This window comes from Hyperolius riggenbachi, chromosome 1 (genome assembly GCF_040937935.1).
Source record: "Hyperolius riggenbachi isolate aHypRig1 chromosome 1, aHypRig1.pri, whole genome shotgun sequence".
NCBI classification, from domain to species: Eukaryota; Metazoa; Chordata; class Amphibia; order Anura; family Hyperoliidae; genus Hyperolius; species Hyperolius riggenbachi.
Window position 1 is genome coordinate 355,243,838 of NC_090646.1, and position 16,810 is coordinate 355,260,647.

Sequence of the window (16,810 nt, forward strand, 5' to 3'; positions counted from 1 at the left end):
AAAAAATGTCAGTTAAATATATCATATAGGTCAGGAGACACACACAGTGATATTTGAGAAGTGAAATTAAGTTTATTGGAGTTACAGAAAGTGTGCGATAATTTTTTAAACAAAAAAGAAATGAAATCAATATTTAGGAGATCCTCCTTTTGCAGAAATTACAGCCTCTAAACACTTCCTGTAGGTTCCAATGAGAGTCTGGATTCTGGTTGAAGATATTTTGGGCAATTCCTCTTTTACAAAACATCTCTAGTTCATTCAGGTTTGGTGGCTTCCAAGCATGGACAGCTCTATTTAACTCACACCACAGATTTTCAATTATATTCCGTTCGGGGGACTGAGATGGCCATTCCAGAATGTTGTACTTGTTCCTCTGCATGAATGCCTTAGTGGATTTTAAGCAGTGTTTAGGGACGTTGTCTTGTTGAAAGTTCCAGCTCCGGCGCAGATTCAGCTTTGTCACTAATTCCTGGACATTGGTCTCCAGAATCTGCTGATAATGAGTGGAATCCATGCATCCCTCAATTGTAACAATATTCCCAGTCCCTGCACTGGCCACACAGCCCCACAGCATGATGCAATGCAACCACTGCCATATTTTATTGTAGGTAGCAGGTGTTTTTCTTGGAACACGGTGTCCTTTTTCCTCCATACATAACACCCCTTGTTATGCCCAAATAACTCATTTTTAGTTTTATTAGTCCACAGCAAAATTAAACTGGCTTTCCAAATGTGCTTTAGCTCTGTTTGTGCTGTGGGCAGAGAAAAGGCTTCCTCTGCATCACTCTCGCATACACACTCCTTGTGTAAAGTGCGCCAAAAGGTTGAACGATGCACAGTGACTCCATCTGCAGCAAGATGATGTTGTAGGTCTTTGGTGCTGGTCTGTGGGTTGACGCTGACTGTTATCTCCAATTGTCCCTTCTGTCTGTCCAAGATTTTTTGTGGTCTGCCACTTCGAGCCTTAACTTGAACTGAGCCTGTGGTCTTCCATCTCCTCAATATGTTCCTAACTGTGGAAACAGCTGAAATCTCTGAGACAGCTTTCTGTATCCTTCTCCTAAATCATAATGGTGATTAATCTTTTCTTCAAGTCATTTGAGAGTGGTTTTGAGCCCCCATGTTGCTACTCTTCAGAGAAAATTAAAAGAGGAGGGAAACTTACAATTGACCCCCATAAATACTCTTTCTCATAATTGGATTCACCTGTGACCTTACCAAGCCAATTTGAGTTCCAATAATTAGTTTTAAAGGTTTTGGAATCAATAAAATTACACATTTATGCACCTGCTTACATTTATTTAAACAATTACTGCGCACTTTCTGTAAATCCAATAAACTTCATTTCACTTCTCAAATATCCCTAGTGTCTCCTATATGATATATTTAACTGACATTTTTTATTGTAACAACCAACAATTTATACAGGAATATCATGACGATTAACAAGGTTGCCCAAACTTTTGCATCCCACTGTATCAGCTTCAAGAAACTGCAATTTGCTAATCCTAACTTCAGCCTCCTGGGTGGAACTAATTAGCATACTGTAAGAATTTTTTGCTCTTCAGCGTGTTACATCATTTAGTAAGGAGGCAATACCCATATCTGATATATGTTAATAGTGGATAAAGATAGATTGAATTCCAAGATGAATCTCTACATACATTAAGTAAGAATTACTGCATAACCTTAGCACTATGAGACTTATGTAGTTACTGTACATATAAACTGCCTCTTGGGGTTTAATGTACAGTTAAGTATACTGAACCAAACAATATAGTACCTTTTGATCCTCAGTAGTGTATTTCTTCCTACTAAGTGGCAAGCACCTTAGACTCCTTTAAAAAAAAATATAAGGTACTAGTTTACTATTTTAATTGGGCTATTTTCCCAAAACCTCTTCAAGGAAACCATGTCCCATTTATCCTCGCACATTTTATGGTAGGAGAGGATCAAATCCAGACAAGGACCACCAACTGACTAAGAGGGGATGTTCCTAATCTCCCATCAGGGTGGTAGCCTTATCCTTCCCACAAGACTAAATCTTTGAGTACAACCTCACATTTAAAATTCCTATCCTCATGTGACTTGCAACACTTTATTAGGCTCTCAGTTTCTCAGTGTATTTCCAGCCTAATGCTGGGAAAATACACCATGAGATTTTTTTGGGCAGATAGATGGTTCGATAGATAATTTCCAACATGTCCGATCTGATTTTCTATCATTTTTCTGATCGATTTCTCATAGAAGTGAATGGAAATCGGTCTGAAAAACGATCGGAAAATCGCTCGGACAGTAAATCTGATGAAAAATCTCATTGTGTATTCCCAGCATAAAGACTTCACACCACAACTGTATGAATTGTCTCACTGTGCTAGGTTTATGCAAATATTCTTATTGTGTGTGAAAATAATCTCCACTTACAGTATATACAGCTTTACCTCATCTGACTTAATAGGTAAGAATATGTACACCTATACATTTCTGAGTATTTTTTCTCATTCAAATTGTTGAGGTTACATGGCCGCTGCTGGACAGTTTTTAATTATTATTTTAGCCTTGGAAAATGGTGACACTCATGACACCCTATGGAGTAAGGAGATAAATTATTCCCAATAAGCATACAGGCAGCCAATAAGAGCAACAAATCGCTTGTACTTTTTGAAAACTGAAAAAAAAAATTGGTCAGGGTTTTGTTTTAAGAAATCTTGTGATCAGGGACCTAGCAATAGGGGGTGCAGAGGTTGCGACCGCACCGGGGCCCTAGTGTTGGGCGAACATCTAGATGTTCGGGTTCGGGCCGAACAGGCCGAACATGGCCGCGATGTTCGGGTGTTCGACCCGAACTCCGAACATAATGGAAGTCAATGGGGACCCGAACTTTTGTGGTTTGTAAAGCCTCCTTACATGCTACATACCCCAAATTTACAGGGTATGTGCACATTGGGAGTGGGTACAAGAGGAAAAAAAAATTTAGCAAAAAGAGCTTATAGTTTTTGAGAAAATCGATTTTAAAGTTTCAAAGGGAAAACTGTCTTTTAAATGCGGGAAATGTCTGTTTTCTTTGCACAGGTAACATGCTTTTTGTCGGCATGCAGTCATAAATGTAATACATATAAGAGGTTCCAGGAAAAGGGACCGGTAACGCTAACCCAGCAGCAGCACATGTGATGGAACAGGAGGAGGGTGGCGCAGGAGGAGAAGGCCACGCTTTGAGACACAACAACCCAGGCCTTGCATGAGGACAAGAAGCGTGCGGATAGCATGCTTTGTACCACCATGCAGTCATAAATGTAATAAAGATAAGTGGTTCAATAAACAGGGACCACGCGGCAACGCTAACCCAGCAGCAGCACACGTGATGGAACAGGAGGAGGCGCAGGAGGAGAAGGCCACGCTTTGTGAGACACAACAACCCAGGCCTTGCATGAGGACAAAAAAGCGTGCGGATAGCATGCTTTGTACCGCCATGTAGTCATAAATGTAATAAAGATAAGAGGTTCAATAAACAGGGACCACGCGGCAACGCTAACCCAGCAGCAGCAGCAGCAGCAGCAGCACACGTGATGGAACAGGAGGAGGCGCAGGAGGAGAAGGCCACGCTTTGTGAGACACAACAACCCAGGCCTTGCATGAGGACAAAAAGCGTGCGGATAGCATGCTTTGTACCGCCATGTAGTCATAAATGTAATAAAGATAAGAGGTTCCATAAACAGGGACCGGCAACGGTAACCCAGCAGCAGCAGCAGCAGCAGCAGCACACGTGATGGAACAGGAGGAGGCGCAGGAGGAGAAGGCCACGCTTTGTGAGACACAACAACCCAGGCCTTGCATGAGGACAAAAAGCGTGCGGATATAGCAGCAATGCTTTTTGCCGCCATGCAGTCATAAATGTAATACAGATGAGAGGTTCAATAAACAGGGACCGGAAACGCTAAACCATCCCAGATGTTCATCGGTCATGTTACTTGGTTGGGGTCCAGGAGTGTTGCGTAGTCGTTTCCAATCCAGGATTGATTCATTTTAATTTGAGTCAGACGGTCTGCATTTTCTGTGGAGAGGCGGATACGCCGATCTGTGATGATGCCTCCGGCAGCACTGAAACAGCGTTCCGACATAACGCTGGCTGCCGGGCAAGCCAGCACCTCTATTGCGTACATTGCCAGTTCGTGCCAGGTGTCTAGCTTCATGCCCGGTTTCAGGTCCAGCGGTGCCAGCCACAAATCCGTCTGTTCCTTTATTCCCCTCCAAATTTCCTCCCCTGTGTGCTGCTTATCCCCAAGGCAGATCAGCTTCAGCAACGCTTGCTGACGCATGCCAACAGCTGTGCTGCACTGCTTCCACGATCCTACTGCTGCTGGTGCTGGGTTAGCATTTCCGGATGAGGTACAGCTTTGAGATGCGTTGGAGGAGAAGGAGTCAGAGAGGTAGGTGCTGCTGTTGTTATCCAGCTGTTTGCGGCGTGGGCAACACCCGCGCCGTAGCAGGTGAGGAATCGCTGCCAGGCTCCACAAGGTTCACCCAGTGCGCGGTAAGGGAGATGTATCGACCCTGGCCGAACGCACTCGTCCAGGTGTCAGTGGTGAGGTGAACCTTGCAGGCAACGGCATTCTTCAAGCTTCGGGTTATTTAGCTGACCACGTGCTCATGCAACTCAGGCACTGCAGAGCGCGCAAAGTGGTAGCGGCTGGGAACCACGTAACGTGGGATGGCCACTGACATCATGCCCTTGAAGCTGTTTGTCTCCACCACTCGATATGGCAGCATTTCGCAGGCCAGAAGCTTGGCTATGCTGGCTGGCTGTTACTGCCACGGCCCGGGGGTCATTTGCTGGCAATTTCCTCTTGTGCTCAAACATCTCAGAGACAGACAACTCAACCGTAGCGCTGCACACCGAAGGGCTGTTGGTTGTTGTGTTTGATGAACACTGGGAGACCTCAAGAGCACTAGTCCGGAAAGTGACAGTGTCAGCATCGTCTGATGTTTGTGAATGTTGTGAACCACGCAATGGCTGGGCTACTGCTGCTGCTGAGGCGGGTCTGGTGGTGAGTCTGGTGAACCCAAGGGAGGCAGTGTTGCTGGTGGTACCCTGTCCTGCCGCGTTTGCCCACAGAGTGGGATGTTTGGATAGAATGTGGCGGCTCATGCTGGTGGTGGAGAGGTTGTTAATACTTTTCCCCCTGCTCAGGCGGGTCTTGCACACCTTGCAAATCGCCATGGTAACATCCTCAGTGCAGTCTTCAAAGAAAGCCCAGACTTTAACTGGCTGAGGACTCGGACCTCGTGCGTGATGTGCTGGTGCTGCTTAACCCACTGCTGGACGCTTGAGAGGTCATCCAAGTAATTATCTGGTCCTGTTCTTTTGGATCTGTGAGGGTTGTTGTCCTGGACAACATGGGCAGTATTGAGTGGGTTTTCTTGGGTGCTCCCCTGTGGCCTGTACGTGAACCGTCAGGGGAAACACCTCTTCCCTTGCCCCTCCCTCTTTCACCGGATTTCTTCCTCATTTCACTTATCCTTAAAGTACACGCTGACTGGCAGCAGTACAGTGGCAGTACAGAAATGCTATACAGTGGTGGGTGAGCGGTGTACCACTATTGTCAGCAGTGACACAGAGCACAATGCTATACAGTGGCGGGTGAGCGGTGTACTACTGTTCCCAGCAGACACAGAGTGGAAGTAAACACAATGCTATATAGTGTGGCTGAGCCGTGTACACAGAGTGGCATTAAACACAATGCTATATAGTCTGCTATATAGTCACCCCGAACAGGGTGATGTTCTGCAGAACCCGAACAGTGGCAAACACTGTTCGCCCAACACTACTGGGAGGGAACGCAGATTTTAGTACCTAAACACACGATACAACATGTTTTCCGGGGTCGGACTCTGAGGCACATACAGATGGTCCCGATCATCATCCTCATCATACAACTCTTCTCCTGAGTCTGACCCACCCACCACCTCTGCCACCCCAACATCCCCAGACACAGACCCCTCATCGTCCTCAACATTAACTTGGGATGCTGGCCTGAGCCAGACCTCCTCCTCCACATCAGGCCCCATCATCTCCTCAATGGCAGCCCTCATTAATCGCTCTGGCGATGGACTGATGGACACAACGTTCTCCTCCGGGGAGGGCTGCTGCTGACCACTGGCTGCTGGGGTGGATGTTATAGCTTGCGTGGGGCGTTGGCTGTTGCTGTTGTTGGGAGTGCTGCTCACAGCGGAGGTCTCTGGGGAACTCATGTTGAGCTCATATAGTGGTTGACGGTGAGTGGAGTATTACTGATCCCAGCAATATACACACTGACTGGCAGAGTACGCAATGCTATATAGTGTGGCTGAGCGGTGTACACAGAGTGGCAGTAAACACAATGCTATATAGTCTGGCTGAGCGAGCGGTGTACTACTGTTCCCAGCAGAATCAGAGTGGCAGTAAACAATGGTATATAGTCTGGCTGAGCGGTGTACACAGAGTGTCAGTAAACAATGGTATGTAGTCTGGCTGAGCGAGCGGTGTACTACTGTTCCCAGCAGAATCAGAGTGGCAGTAAACAATGGTATATAGTCTGGCTGAGCGGTGTACACAGAGTGTCAGTAAACAATGGTATATAGTCTGGCTGAGCGGTGTACACACAATGCTATATAGTCTGCTATATAGTGTCAGTAAACAATGGTATATAGTCTTGCTGAGCGAGCGGTGTACTACTGTTCCCAGCAGAATCAGAGTGGCAGTAAACAATGGTATATAGTCTGGCTGAGCGGTGTACACAGAGTTTCAGTAAACAATGGTATATAGTCTGGCTGAGCGGTGTACACAGAGTGTCAGTAAACAATGGTATATAGTCTGGCTGAGCGGTGTACACAGAGTGGCAGTAAACACAATGCTATATAGTCCGGCTGAGCGAGCGGTGTACTACTGTTCCCAGCAGAATCAGAGTGGCAGTAAACAATGGTATATAGTCTGGCTGAGCGGTGTACACAGAGTGTCAGTAAACAATGGTATATAGTCTGGCTGAGCGGTGTACACAGAGTGTCAGTAAACAATGGTATATAGTCTGGCTGAGCGGTGTACACAGAGTGGCAGTAAACACAATGCTATATACTCTGGCTGAGCGAGCGGTGTACTACTGTTCCCAGCAGACACAGAACAGTAAACAGAATGCTATATAGTGTGGCTGAGCGAGCGGTGTACCACTATTCCCAGCAGACACAGAACAGTAAACAGAATGCTATATAGTGTGGCTGAGCGAGCGGTGTACCACTATTCCCAGCAGACACAGAACAGTAAACAGAATGCTATATAGTGTGGCTGAGCGAGCGGTGTACCACTATTCCCAGCAGACACAGAACAGTGAACAGAATGCTATATAGTGTGGCTGAGCGAGCGGTGTACCACTATTCCCAGCAGACACAGAACAGTGAACAGAATGCTATATAGTGTGGCTGAGCGAGCGGTGTACCACTATTCCCAGCAGACACAGAACAGTGAACAGAATGCTATATAGTGTGGATGAGCGAGCGGTGTACCACTATTCCCAGCAGACACAGAACAGTAAACAGAATGCTATATAGTGTGGCTGAGCGAGCGGTGTACCACTATTCCCAGCAGACACAGAACAGTGAACAGAATGCTATATAGTGTGGCTGAGCGAGCGGTGTACCACTATTCCCAGCAGACACAGAACAGTGAACAGAATGCTATATAGTGTGGCTGAGCGAGCGGTGTACCACTATTCCCAGCAGACACAGAACAGTAAACAGAATGCTATATAGTGTGGCTGAGCGAGCGGTGTACCACTATTCCCAGCAGACACAGAACAGTAAACAGAATGCTATATAGTGTGGCTGAGCGAGCGGTGTACCACTATTCCAAGCAGACACAGAACAGTGAACAGAATGCTATATAGTGTGGCTGAGCGAGCGGTGTACCACTATTCCCAGCAGACACAGAGTGGCAGTAAACAGAATGCTATATAGTGTGGCTGAGCGAGGTACACAGAGTGGCAGTAAACAGAATGCTATATAGTGTGGCTGAGCAAGCGGTGTACTACTATTCCCAGCAGACACAGAGTGGCAGTAAACAGAATGCTATATAGTGTGGCTGAGCGAGGTACACAGAGTGGCAGTAAACAGAATGCTATATAGTGTGGCTGAGCAAGCGGTGTACTACTGTTCCCAGCAGTGACACAATGACAGGGGGGACCCTGGCTAGCGTGGCTGGAGCGCGAACTACCCTGCCTGCCTACCCAAAGCTAAACCCACAGACAAATGGCGGAGATATGACGTGGTTCGGGTATTTATTTACCCGAACCACGTGACCGTTCGGCCAATCAGAGCGCGTTCGGGTCCGAACCACGTGACCCGTTCGGCCAATCACAGCGCTAGCCGAACGTTCGGGGAACGTTCGGCCATGCGCTCTTAGTTCGGCCATATGGCCGAACGGTTTGGCCGAGCACCGTCAGGTGTTCGGCCGAACTCGAACATCACCCGAACAGGGTGATGTTCTGCAGAACCCGAACAGTGGCGAACACTGTTCGCCCAACACTACGGGGCCCTGAAGGGCCCTCCCTCAACTGCAATATTAGCCCTATCTTGGTCCTGTGCTCATAATAATCACTTCTATAGATACTTTGAATAGTGGTAATCATTAGCAAACTACTCCCCATTCCCTTCTTGAACCTCTGACACTGCAGGTGCCATTGGCAGGTTTTGATGCGCTATATCAATTGCTATGTATAGATTGCTTGGGTGCCCCCAATGTCAAATTTGCATCAGGGCCCACAGCTCCTTAGCTACGCCACTGCTTGTTGCCCTTTAACCTGAGAACAATTTGTAGTAGGATTCTATAATTTCACATAAAGCACCCCTCTGTTTTAGACCTTGTATTCTGTTTTGTTTTCTTGCTCAGTTGACATTTGTATGGCCTACACTTTCTCCTGCTACTTGGTGGGGCTGTATAGGAGGTTCTGATGTAAGATCTGGTGATTAGAGAACTGGACAGCCCTCTCCATTTCTTATAGTTAGCACAATTTAGGATTAGAGATGGCCCAAACGGTTCGCTGGCGAACGGTTCCCGGCGAACTGCCGTGGTTCGCGATCGCGGAGAACCGCAAACTTTTCTGGAAGTTCGGTTCGCCCCCATAGTGCATCATGAGGGTCACCTTTGACCCTCTATATCACAGTCAGTAGGCACATTGTAGCCAATTAGGCTACACTCCTTCCTGGAGCCCCTCCCCCCACCCCATAGTGCACCATGAGGGTCAACTTTGACCCTCTACATCACAGTCAGTAGGCACATTGTTGCCAATTAGGCTACACTCCCTCCTGGAGCCCCCCCCTTATAAAAGGTAGGCAGCATCAGGCATTGGACTCACTCGTGTGCCTGCATTAATTAGAGAAGGGAAAGCTGCTGCTGCTGCAGACTCTCATAGGTAAAGCTTAGTTATGCTCTTGTAGGCTTCTTAGCTTGCTCCTTGCTGATTCTAATTGCTAAAAAAAGCACCCCTCAACAGCTCTTTTGAAAGCTAATCTTGTTCTTGTGATTTTTTGTGTGTGTGTGTGTGTCCCACTGACACTTGTTTTGCATAGACAGCCTTGGTAATTCCTACTGTGTGTGCCACTGCCAGGTCCAGCACATTCAGTGACTACCTGTGTGTGTGACAGGTGCACATTGTAATACCCATCACTGCATATACCTACTACCTGTTGTTCACTTCAGTGCACCCACCTACCTACGTGAGCGCACGCAGTGTCACTGTGCCTGTCCGTTACCTGTCTGTGTGTGACAGGTGCACATTGTAATACCCATCACTGCATATACCTACTACCTGTTGTTCACTTCAGTGCATCCACATACCTACGTGAGCGCACGCAGTGTCACAGTACCTGTCTGGTACCTGTCTGTGTGTGACAGGTGCATATTGTAATACCCATCACTGCATATACCTACTACCTGTTGTTCACTTCAGTGGACCCACCTACCTACGTGAGCGCACGCAGTGTCACTGTGCCTGTCTGGTACCTGTCTGTGTGTGACAGGTGCACATTGTAATACTCATCACTACATATTCCTTCTACCTGTTGTTCTCTTCAGTGCACCCACCTACCTATGTGAGCGCATGCAGTGTCACTGTGCCTGTCTTGTACCTGTCTGTGTGTGACAGGTGCACCTTGTAATACCCATCACTGCATATACCTACTACCTTTTGTTCACTTCAGTGCACCCACCTACCTACGTGAGCGCACGCAGTGTCACTGTGCCTTCCGGTACCTGTGTGTGTGTGACAGGTGCACATTGTAATACCCATCAATGCATATACCTACTACCTGTTGTTCACTTCAGTGCACCCACCTACCTATGTGAGCGCACGCAGTGTCACTGTGCCTGCTCAGTACCTGTGTGTGTGTGACAGGTGCACATGTGTAATACCCATCACTGCATCTACCTACCTGTTGTGTTCAGTGCACCCATCTACCTACGTGAGTGCACACAGTGTGATATACGACTCCATGCATACCTGTTAACTGCACCTGTGTGACTGCACATTGTATTACTCAAGTCAGTGCATACCTTTCACTTCATCCCCCCCGATATGGACAAAATGGACAAAATAGGTAGAGGCAGAGGTAGAGGCAGACCCAGAGGAAGGCCACCCGGCAGGTTTGTGCAAGGTCGTGATGATGTGATTTAGTGCGGCCCTGGACCAAAGTACAGTGCTCAGAAGCTCAGTGCTCCAGCCTTGGAGAACTCATGGAGAAGCACATGGTCAGTTTGATCAGCTGATAGGTTTGTAAGCCTCTGATTTGCTGTGATGACTTCCTGGTTTAACACATGATCATGACCAGCAAGTCAGGGCCTTACAAATCTATCAGCTGACAAGCTGATCATGTGCTACTCCATTAGTTCTCCAAAGCTGGGCCATCCCTACTCAGAAGAAGGCACGTCCCATCAACTCCCAAGATTGTCAGGATGTGGTTGACGTGGTTGACTATTGACTAACACAGAACACCTCATCTTCCGCAAGCCACCATCGCTATTCCAAGTACCACATCCACTACATTTGACAGTTCGCAGGAGTTATTTGGTGGGGAAATCACTGATGCACAGCCATTATTGTTACAACCAGATGAAGGCGCTAAGCAAGTTACACCACCTCATATGCAGTGGCGGCGCTACACTGGGGCTTACCCAGGCTTAAGCCCCAGCTGACAAGCTGTCAGCCCCTGCAAAAGCCCCCCCTCCGCAGGGTTGCCAAGCAGCAGGAGGGGTGGAAGCGGAGAGAAGAGGAAGCCGTGTGGACAGCGGTGGAGAAGGGGGCCGTCTCCCCCCTTCCCTCACCTTGGGACTCCCACTCTCTGCCTCGCTCCCCCCTCAGATATCAGCGGCTGGCGTCAGAAGACTCACTCTCTTCCTAGCGTGGCTGATCTGTGCGCCGCTCTGGTCTAGTCTAGACCAGAGTAGCGGCGCACAGATCTATCTCTCCCGCGCTGGGAAGAGAGGAAGTCTTCTGACGCCAGCCGCTGATATCTGAGGGGGAGCGAGTCAGAGAGTGGGAGCCCCAAGGTGAGGGAAGGGGGGAGACGGCCCCCTTCTCCACCGCTGTCCACACGGCTTCCTCTTCTCTCCGCTTCCACCCCTCCTGGGGACACCTATACACCTGGTTATTGGTAAGTCCTACCTACCTATACTGGGGACAACTATACACCTGGCTACATATACTGGGCACATATACCCCTGGCTACATATACTGGGCACATATACCCCTGGCTACATATACTGGGCACATATACCCCTGGCTACATATACTGGGCACATATACCTCTGGCTACATATACTGGGCACATATACCACTGGCTACATATACTGGGCACCTATACCCCTGGCTACATATACTGGGCACATATACCCCTGGCTACATATACTGGGCACATATACCCCTGGCTACATATACTGGTCACATATACCCCTGGCTACATATACTGGGCACATATACCCCTGGCTACATATACTGGGCACATATACCCCTGGCTACATATACTGGGCGCATATACCCCTGGCTACATATACCCCTGGCTACATATACTGGGCACATATACCCCTGGCTACATATACTGGGCACATATACCCCTGGCTACATATACTGGGCACATATACCCCTGGTTATATATACTGGGCACATATACCCCTGGCTGCATATACTGGGCACATATACCCCTGGCTACATATACTGGGCACATATACCCCTGGCTACATATACTGGGCACATATACCCCTGGCTACATACACTGGAGACATATACCTCTGACTACATACACTGGGCACATATACCCCTGGCTACATATACTGGGCACATATACCCCTGGCTACATATACTGGGCACATATACCCCTGGCTACATATACTGGGCACATATACCCCTGGCTACATATAATGGGCGCATATACCCCTGGCTACATATACCCCTGGCTACATATACTGGGCACATATACCCCTGGCTACATATACTGGGCACATATACCCCTGGCTACATATACTGGGCACATATACCCCTGGTTACATATACTGGGCACATATACCCCTGGCTGCATATACTGGGCACATATACCCCTGGCTACATATACTGGGCACATATACCCCTGGCTACATATACAGGGCACATATACCCCTGGCTACATATACAGGGCACATATACCCCTGGCTACATACACTGGAGACATATACCTCTGACTACATACACTGGGCACATATACCCCTGGCTACATATACTGGGTACATACACCCCTGGCTACATATACTGGGCACATATACCCCTGGCTACATATACTGGGACATATACCCCTGGCTACATACACTGGGACATATACCCCTGGCTATATATACTGGGCACATATACCCCTGCCTACATATACTGGGCACATATACCCCTGGGGACAACTATACCCCTGGCTACATATACTGGGCACATATACCCCTGGCTACATATACTGGGCACATATACCCCTGGCTACATATACTGGGCACACATACCCCTGGCTACATATACTACATATATACATCTATATCATTACATGCATTTACTGGTGAAAGGCTGTCTGTCATTATGTCATTATGTGCATTAACTGGTAAAACACTGTCTCTCATTACATGCATTTTGTGGTGAAACGCTGTCTTTCATTATGTGCATTTACTGGTGAAAGGTTGTCTCTTATGTGCATTTACTGGTGAAAGGCTGTCTGTCATTATGTGCATTAACTAGTAAAACACTGTCTCTCATTACATGCATTTACTGGTGAAAGGCTGTCTCTCATTACATGCATTTACTGGTGTAAGGCTGTCTCTCATTACATGCTTTTACTGGGGAAACGCTGTCTGTCATTATGTGCATTAACTGGTGAAACACTGTCTCATTACGTGCATTTACTGGTGAAAGGCTGTCTCTTATGTGTATTTAGTGGTGAATTGGTGTCTCTCATTACATGCATTTACTGGTGAAAAGCTGTCTCTTATGTGCATTTACTGGTGAAAGGCTGTCTCTCATTACATGCATTTACTAGGGAAAGGCTGTCTCGTATGTGCATTTAGTGGGGAAACGCGGTCTCTCATTACGTGCATTTACTGGTGAAAGGCTGTCTCTCATTACATGCATTTACTGGTGAAAGGCTGTCTCTCATTACATGCATTTACTGGTGAAAGGCTGTCTCTTATGTGCATTTAGTGGGGAAACGCTGTCTCTCATTATGTGCATTTACTGGTGAAAGGCTGTCTCTCATTACATGCATTTACTATTGAAAGGCTGTCTCTCATTACATGCATTTACTGGTGAAAGGCTGTCTGTCATTATGTGCATATATTATTGAAAGGCTGTCTGTGATTACATGCGTTTACTTCATTTTTTTTTATGTAACTACATTAGCTGGTACAACTACATTACAGTTAGCCCCGCCCACATCATGTCATGACCATGCCCACTCCTGTCGCGCCCCGCAAGTTCCCCCACTTGAGCCCCGCCAGCCAGCCATTGTGCCCCTTTTAAGCCCCCCAAAATTCTGAAGCTGGAGCCGCCGCTGCTCATATGTCTGAGTTAGGCGACACTTTGGACGTAACATGTGCGGAGGAGGAGGATGAAGTACCTGCAGTTGGTGCAGTTTTAGAGGTGTCTAAAGCAAACGAAGCTGGGCAGGATGATGATGATGATGATGATGATACGGATCCCACGTATGTTCCCAATACAGGAGATGAACAGGGGGACAGTTCAGAGGGGGAGTCCAAGAGGAGTAGGAGGAGACGAGTTCTTGAAAGAAGCAGGGGGAGCTCGTCGTCAGAAACAGCTGGTGGCAGTGTCCGGCGCCATGTACAGCACAACGCAATAAAGGTACCACTGCCAGTAATCCTTCTCCCATGTCCACGCAGGAAAGGACAGGACGGTCCAGCGATGTCATGGTGATGTCGGACATGCGGACATTCTTTAGTCCAATGCCTCGCCTTAGCGCTTCCGGATCCACCCCCCACCAACACCTGAACCGGCAGGTAGCCGACTACCTGGCCTTAAGTGTGGATGTAGACAATGTGAGCAGCGATAAACCCTTGGACTACTGGGTGCACAGGCTTGACCTGTGGCCAGAGCTGTCCCAATTTGCCATGCAACTTCTGTCTTGGCCTGCCTCAAGCTTTCTATCAAAAAGGACCTTCAGCGCAGCTGGAGGAATTGTCACTGAGAAGAGAAGTCGCCTAAGTCACAAAAGTGTTCAGCACCTCACCTTTATCAAAATGAATGAGGCATGGATCCCGGAGGGCTACTGCCCGCCCGAAGACTAAGTCAGTCCCCACACACAGCATCTCTGCCTGCATGCCGTGTGACTGCCTGCCCCAAGACTAAGTCGCTCCCCACACAGCACCTCTGCCTACAGGCCGCTTGACTGCCTTCTCCGCCACCACCAACAGGGTCCAGGACTCCAGGTGGATTCCTGAATGTTTAAGGCCGCTAGCAGCGGCAGCTATAATAATTTTTCTGGTGCGTGTACATGCCTGCCTAATTTTTCTGGCTGCACTGCAGCTGCAACAACAAAACAAAAGGCATGTACATCTGTCAATTCCCCTTTGTGATCATTACCTTGCCGCTGTGAAGGGGCTTGCGTATCACAATGAAGCAATGACCGACGGCTATATGAGTGTCTCGGGGGGGGGGGGGGGGGGGCAAACCCAAGATAATAAGGTTGTTGCTTCATTGTGGACAGACCAAATTTGATCAACTGGACAGTCACTGTTGTTCTATCATTGAGCTACCACAGCCTGGCGACCATATGGGCTTGAAAACCGCCACGGCCTGCACTCTCACCAAGGTGCGCACCAGTCCAGCATGGCCATCACTACACAAACAGCTGTTTGCGGTGCGTTACACAGTGAGTTTGGTGTGTCAGTGTAAAGCAGTACTCTAATTACACTCCCTGATTGATGTATACACATGAAAGATGTTTTAAAGCACGGGGCTTGAAAACCGCCATCGCCTGCACTCTCGCCATGGTGCGCACCAGTCCAGCACGGCCGTCACTACACAAACAGCTGTTTGCGGCGTGTTACACAGTGAGTTTGGTGTGTCAGTGTGAAGCGGTACTCTAATTACACTCCCTGATTTATGTATACATATGCAAGATGTTTTAAAGCACTTTAGGCATGCAATTTAGCATTCAATGTGATTTCTGCCCTTAAAACGCTGCTTTGCGTCAAATCCAGATTTTTCCCCGGGACTTTTGGCGTGTATCTCACTCCGCCATGCCCCCCTCCAGGTGTTAGACCCCTTGAAACATCTTTTCCATTACTTTTCTGGCCAGCATAAGTGTTTCTAGTTTTCAAAGTTCGCCTCCCCATTGAAGTCTATTGCGGTTCGTGAAAGTTCGCACGAAAAAAAATCGGAGGTTTGGGCCATCTCTATTTAGGATCAAGATGGATTTTTGTCTGCATAATTTCCCACTGATAGAAACAGAGAACATGGCCTTGTGACACATGAGCTAATACAGGGCATGACATCCACAGAACAGATACTGGAATGAATCTTTCATTACAGGACAACTATTGTAAAATGTAAAATACATACATAAAAATGTACATTTCTCTCAGAGTAAAATGCAAAATAAATTACGTTTTCCTAGGTCACTTACGGTAGGCAATGAAAATCTGTCAGGTTTTGGACTAGTTCATCTCCTCATTAGGTATTCTCAATTATTTCTTTATTTTAAGGGCATTAAGGGCCCTTTTCCACTAGCTGCTATCCGCTTGAGCAAGCGGATCACCAGCGTTTTGCTGATCACTAGTGCACTGTGATTTACATGTAAATCACAGTGCACTTTTTTCCATTAGGGCATTTAGATTTTCCCTCAAGTGCAATCGTAGTGCTGCGCGATTATTGCCCCGATTGCATTTCCCTCCCGATGGCTCACATCGCAATCACGCCGAGTGGAAAAAGAAGCTTTTGCAAGCGCAAAGGCATTTGCGATGTCGCTTGCAAGTGAAAAAGAGGCCTTACTGAACACCATTTGCTCAGCCTAAGTGACTGACATCTTTGTATAGATCCTTTCCAGGTAGTGCTTTTGTAAAGACCAAAGGTAATACTGAGAATCCCCTATAAGTAGATGGACTAGTCCAAAATCTGTCAGATCTGTCCGCTATTTACTACCTACTTTAAGGTACTACAACATACAAAAAAGTAATTTATAGTGCATTTTACTCTGGGAGAAATGCACTTTTATATGTATGTGTTTTACATTTTATGCAATAGTGGTCCAGCAATCTAAGTGGCCATTACAGACT

At 47.4% G+C, this 16,810-nt stretch overlaps 1 protein-coding gene across 3 annotated transcripts in view; it reads right to left on the reverse strand.

Moving 5' to 3' along the window:
• The window catches only part of CILP2 (cartilage intermediate layer protein 2), a 91,693-nt gene that overhangs the window by 26,101 nt on the left and 48,782 nt on the right, over positions 1-16,810 (reverse strand). The window lies entirely within an intron of this gene.